Source organism: Lissotriton helveticus, chromosome 8 (assembly GCF_964261635.1).
Source record: "Lissotriton helveticus chromosome 8, aLisHel1.1, whole genome shotgun sequence".
NCBI classification, from domain to species: Eukaryota; Metazoa; Chordata; class Amphibia; order Caudata; family Salamandridae; genus Lissotriton; species Lissotriton helveticus.
The window spans coordinates 801699093-801705239 of NC_136069.1; positions in this window are offsets into that span (position 1 = coordinate 801699093).

The window sequence follows — 6147 nt, forward strand, 5'->3', positions numbered from 1 at the left end:
CGCTTTACAAGATTCATTTTCTTTTCTTCTTTCTTACTCAACGTGGAATTCACAACAAGGCGATACCATGCGATAGTCTGCCGAAGCCGCTGCCAATGTCCGCAATACAACCACCTTGATGGAGATAAAAACACAAACCTCAACGCGAAAAAACATGCAATGGGCCAAAGCGCGTTGAGGAAATCTGCGATAAGCAGCGAAAGGCCAGCAATAACCACGCGTAATGCGGGAAAAAGCACAAGAACAGCAAACGGAAAATGCCACTAAAAAATGATATCAAATGCGGAGTACCACGGATGCACCCTGACCGACTGCAGAGGACAACATGAACCCCACAATCCCCACAGAGGAACACCCAGGAATACAGGGCCTGTGGAAGGCCACTGAGAAGAGGAAGACGGGGTACAGTCGCCAGGAAAACCCGATTATCGCCTCGGATGAGCCAGAACACCACCACCAACTGTACGTCACCTTCAAAGTGTCATTGGCAACAAAGAGGCAAATATGGCACACCACCTCTGACAATGTGAATGCTGTCCCAAGGCAGAGGAGGACAATGGAAGAGCAAAAGAGGCCCCTGGAATGATGTGAATGGCAAAACCGAGCAGAAACTCGCTGTAAACACGAAAGCAGCAACACACCCTGGAGGAGGGGGGCCAGCAGAACACCAGGAGCTGAATGACATGGAGAAGATGGTGGCCACCGTCACCAGTCGGGAGACGGTGACAGGAGTCAGGGATCCGGACACCGTCCAACATGACCCGACACCAAATCAACAGGGTGCGCACCAACCAGGGAGTGGGTGGAATGCTCTCCCCCTCCACCTAAGATCCAATCCGGAACTGACCTCCTTCCGAAAACAATTGAAAACGTTCCTGTTCAATAAGTAGAGCCTCCCCTGGCCCACATGCCTCGCTAGACAGTACCATTAGTCTCAGCGCTTGGACGCCTCCGGGCAGCTATGTGCGCTTTACAAGATTCATTTTCTTTTCTTCTTTCTTTCTCAACGTGGAATTCACAACAAGGCGATACCATGCGATAGTCTGCCGAAACCGCCGCCAATGTCCGCAATACAACCACCTTGATGGAGATAAAAACACAAACCTCAACGCGAAAAAACATGCAATGGGCCAAAGCGCGTTGAGGAAATCTGCGATAAGCAGCGAAAGGCCAGCAATAACCACACGTAATGCGGGAAAAAGCACAAGAACAGCAAACGGAAAATGCCACTAAAAAATGATATCAAATGCGGAGTACCACGGATGCACCCTGACCGACTGCAGAGGACAACATGAACCCCACAATCCCCACAGAGGAACACCCAGGAATACAGGGCCTGTGGAAGGCCACTGAGAAGAGGAAGACGGGGTACAGTCGCCAGGAAAACCCGATTATCGCCTCGGATGAGCCAGAACACCACCACCAACTGTACGTCACCTTCAAAGTGTCATTGGCAACAAAGAGGCAAATATGGCACACCACCTCTGACAATGTGAATGCTGTCCCAAGGCAGAGGAGGACAATGGAAGAGCAAAAGAGGCCCCTGGAATGATGTGAATGGCAAAACCGAGCAGAAACTCGCTGTAAACACGAAAGCAGCAACACACCCTGGAGGAGGGGGGCCAGCAGAACACCAGGAGCTGAATGACATGGAGAAGATGGTGGCCACCGTCACCAGTCGGGAGACGGTGACAGGAGTCAGGGATCCGGACACCGTCCAACATGACCCGACACCAAATCAACAGGGTGCGCACCAACCAGGGAGTGGGTGGAATGCTCTCCCCCTCCACCTAAGATCCAATCCGGAACTGACCTCCTTCCGAAAACAATTGAAAACGTTCCTGTTCAATAAGTAGAGCCTCCCCTGGCCCACATGCCTCGCTAGACAGTACCATTAGTCTCAGCGCTTGGACGCCTCCGGGCAGCTATGTGCGCTTTACAAGATTCATTTTCTTTTCTTCTTTCTTTCTCAACGTGGAATTCACAACAAGGCGATACCATGCGATAGTCTGCCGAAACCGCTGCCAATGTCCGCAATACAACCACCTTGATGGAGATAAAAACACAAACTTCAACGCGAAAAAACATGCAATGGGCCAAAGCGCGTTGAGGAAATCTGCGATAAGCAGCGAAAGGCCAGCAATAACCACACGTAATGCGGGAAAAAGCACAAGAACAGCAAACGGAAAATGCCACTAAAAAATGATATCAAATGCGGAGTACCACGGATGCACCCTGACCGACTGCAGAGGACAACATGAACCCCACAATCCCCACAGAGGAACACCCAGGAATACAGGGCCTGTGGAAGGCCACTGAGAAGAGGAAGACGGGGTACAGTCGCCAGGAAAACCCGATTATCGCCTCGGATGAGCCAGAACACCACCACCAACTGTACGTCACCTTCAAAGTGTCATTGGCAACAAAGAGGCAAATATGGCACACCACCTCTGACAATGTGAATGCTGTCCCAAGGCAGAGGAGGACAATGGAAGAGCAAAAGAGGCCCCTGGAATGATGTGAATGGCAAAACCGAGCAGAAACTCGCTGCAAACACGAAAGCAGCAACACACCCTGGAGGAGGGGGGCCAGCAGAACACCAGGAGCTGAATGACATGGAGAAGATGGTGGCCACCGTCACCAGTCGGGAGACGGTGACAGGAGTCAGGGATCCGGACACCGTCCAACATGACCCGACACCAAATCAACAGGGTGCGCACCAACCAGGGAGTGGGTGGACAGGGGAAGATGGGCACAATGGCAAGCAAGCACAATTAAGCAGAGCACAATGCACACCCACAATGACTCAGGATCATGTCCCTAATCCCACGGGAACACCTCAGCACACACACAAACACCAAGTAGTCCTACGTACACCATGTGCCCAAAGGGGCACCCACACAACACATCAAAAAGCACACAACCAACACATGCACATGTGCGAAACACAGCAAACATGCATATACGTCAGCCACACTGACAATGCAAGAGACACCACATGACAAGTAGCATGGCTGCAGTCCAATCACCATGACAATGTACACAGCATGACACTGAGGTGGCTGAGTGCGGACCACAACCGGAAAGGAGCAGGTCACACTCTGGCACAACCACCTCCACAAACAACCCCTGACATCAACGACACATCTGTGGACAAACCATGCCCAAGAGTCACAACTCAACAAAGAGCACAAGTTACCCAAGTATGCGGAGGGATGTTGGTTCTCCGCTGTGTTGGGACCGTCAATCTGTGGGCGATGTGGGTCATGATGCGGATTGCGGATGATGGTTGTCCTTTTGATCCTGTAGTGGGCAATGACTTCCTCGGGTGTTAGGTCTGTGAGACTGGTGCGTTTTCAGTAGGTCCTCTGTCTTACTCTGCGCTGCCTCTGTGGTGGTCTGGGTGCGGGGCGGGTCCGTGTCCTGTGGGTGGTGGCGGTGGGTGTTGTGGCCCTGTTGAGGTTCCGAGCTACATGATGAGTAGCTCCATGGCATTGTTTGTTCTTTGGGTGTGGCTGTGTGCGGGGCTCTGTTGCCAACTGCAGGTAGTCGTCCAGCTTTACACCTGCAGGAGGCAGGTGTTAAATACCTGCTGCTACCGCGGCTTATCGCGTGGTTTTGACTCGCATCGCGGATCTGGCAGTTCTTTGTGAAAGTGGTGTTTTTTCGTGTGTTTTTGCACGGGAATGCCTACTCTGCATCTAATTAGGTTTATATTTAAAATTAGAATTACAATTAGAAGACTACGGAATGTTCTCTGATCAGGCCCAGAAGTATTATGTCCTTACATGTAAGTCTCAGTGGATGATGCTTTGTACTGTTAAACGCAATAAAATACAATTACAAAGAACCATGCGTAATGAACATACATGTCTGAATTTATCGGGATGGTACCCCAATCACCGATAATACAGTTTTGTTTATAAACCATGCTTGAGTGTGTTGGGTACAGTTGTATCTCAGAGTTATGGCACTGAATCTAATCAGGTTAATATCTGGTTAACAGATGCCTTCAGCTTTCCTGCGAAGGTCTACACTTAACCACTTCGGCGCTCATAACGAGCTCAGCTCGTCATGAGTTACGCCACTCGCACGCTGATGACGAGCTGAGCTCGTCATGTAACGCGGCTTTTTTAAAAACACAGCGCGCAGCGGGAAAACCGCTAGCGCGTATGCGGTTAAAGGAAACTGTTGAAGAAATAAAGAGACGATTCTTTAAATAAAAATTGGAGCAACTAGGACTGTAGAAAAATGTACAAGCACTGATGTGAGCGACATATGTTACAATAAACAAATCTGAACAAAAATAAATCCAACACAAAAATCTGAAAAAACTTGTGATCAATAATAAATTGGAGACCGTCAATACGACTCGGTTGTCAAAAGCGGATCTATGTGATAACTGAGAAAGTAAAATGGCCACAAACATTTCAGATACTCTGGAAGAGGAATATTTAAACAATCGTAAACATCTGCCTAAACACATTTTTCATGGAAAATGCATCACAGTGCCTGAAGAGGGAACACTGTATATGTGAGCAAGAAAGTCAAGATCTTATAATCTTGAGAGCCCTGTCCATGTAAATATATTTAATGGAACTAACAGGAGTGGAAAATGTGTGCCCTTGACTATTGTGTCCTGCAGGTTTTTAAGAGAGTAAGGGCCAGATGTAGGTAACTCATTTTTACCGACTCTAAAATACCGATTTTTACCGAATCGGTATTTTAGAAAAGGGAAATGAGATGTAGGTAAAAAATCGGTAAAAAATACTGATTCGGTAAAATTCGGAAACCCCGACTCGGTATTTACCGAATCGGTATTTACCGATACGGCAAATACCGAATCGGTAATTCACATGCAATCCTATGGGCCCGGAGGCCCATAGGAATGCATTGAATCTACCGAATCGGTATTTACCGAATCGGTAAATACCGTTTCGGTAAATACCGAGTCGGGGATACAAAATATCAGGCAGTTGATGTTACAACCAATCACGTGCCTCCACCCGCCCCTCAGCCAACCAACAGAGCAATAGACCAATCCTGTGCATCCACCCCACCCCACAACCAGGAAGTGGCCACACCCATGCAGGTACAGTGTACCTGATCACAGAGGAGAGCAGTTACACAGTGACAGGCTGGTGTGAAGCAGAGCCCTGCAGGACATAGAAATGGATCCCCAAGACTCGCAGAGAGGAAGGTGCAGAGAGGAAGAGGAAGATGAAGTTCAGCACTGGTGAACTTCAGGTGCTGGTGGAGGAGGTCGTCGAGCACTACCCCAAAATCTTTGGGAAGCAGTCCCTGCAGGTACCAGAGGCTCTCAAGAGGAACACCTGGCTGGGGATCCAGACCAAAGTACACGCTATAGGAGTGACCACCAGGGAAGTGGACGATCTCAAGAAGCGATGGTACGATCTAAGGATCGTTACCAAGAAAAAATTGGCTGCAAGAAGTAAGGAGGCCAATGCTACAGGACGAGGGAAGAACAGGGCACCTGCTCTCACGGACCTGGAAGAGCTTGTGGAGTCCACACTGGAGCCAGAGTGCATTGTGGGGATTGGTGATGCAGACAGCTCAGCCCGAGCTGCAGCTAAGAAAGGTAAGGGACTTGATCCCACACCCCCTGCCTGTGTCCCTCCCCCAATGTGGCTATGAGTTGAGGAAATCCAGTACTGACTTCAGTATTCGCCTGCAATGCATTATGGGAGTGGTAGTCATGAGAATAGCCATATGAGCAGTCTACATGAAATGTTGTCAGGCATGCCACACAATACAATCAGAGACATGGGAGGAGCAGGAAATAGTGAAATAATAATGTGATTTAATAGTGATTTACACGGTGAAAGCACCACTAAGACACTGTCCATATCTGTCCATAGGGGAGACATCACGCAAGTCACTGCAGGTGAGGGAGAAGACACATCCCCAAAGGGATAGGAGTGAGCAAGAAGGCAGGGTTGCAGGGCCCAGCACAGCAAGACCTACAGCACCCTGCACACAAGCAGCTGACACACCAGAGGCAGACGACACCATGCACCTTGAAGCATCTCCAGTGCTCCTTGACTCACCACAAGATGAGTCACAAGAACCACACACACCAACAGACACAGAGGTGTCAGACATCTGCAGGCCCGTGAGGCATGAGGG